Source organism: Cynara cardunculus (genome assembly GCF_001531365.2).
Source record: "Cynara cardunculus var. scolymus isolate 2C chromosome LG 12, CcrdV1, whole genome shotgun sequence".
Taxonomy (NCBI): domain Eukaryota; kingdom Viridiplantae; phylum Streptophyta; class Magnoliopsida; order Asterales; family Asteraceae; genus Cynara; species Cynara cardunculus.
In genome coordinates this window covers 27,970,857-27,971,204 of record NC_037539.1, presented here as the reverse complement: position 1 = coordinate 27,971,204, position 348 = coordinate 27,970,857, and positions in this window count along the sequence as shown.

Sequence of the window (348 nt, the reverse complement as noted above, 5' to 3'; positions counted from 1 at the left end):
AGCAAAGGTTTCTAAAGTTCTATGCATTCCCACAAGAAAGGAACTAGGGATCGCACAATATGACGAACCACCTTCCTCCGACGACATCCTAAGGTTCGTGAAGATGCTGGGGTACAATCGTGAACTGCAAAACGTCTCAGATTTCGAAAGACAATTCCTCCCACCAATGTGGAATTTGTTCTTTTTCATCCTCAATCGATCCCTCACCTGCAAGCTCGGCTCCCTTGACCAAGGAAATCTTAACATAATGACAATTATGTATGGGCTTTTCTTCAACCTTATTCTCGACTACGCCTTCCCCATCTACAACGAGATTCATGCGGCCGTCATCAAAAAGTGCAAACATCA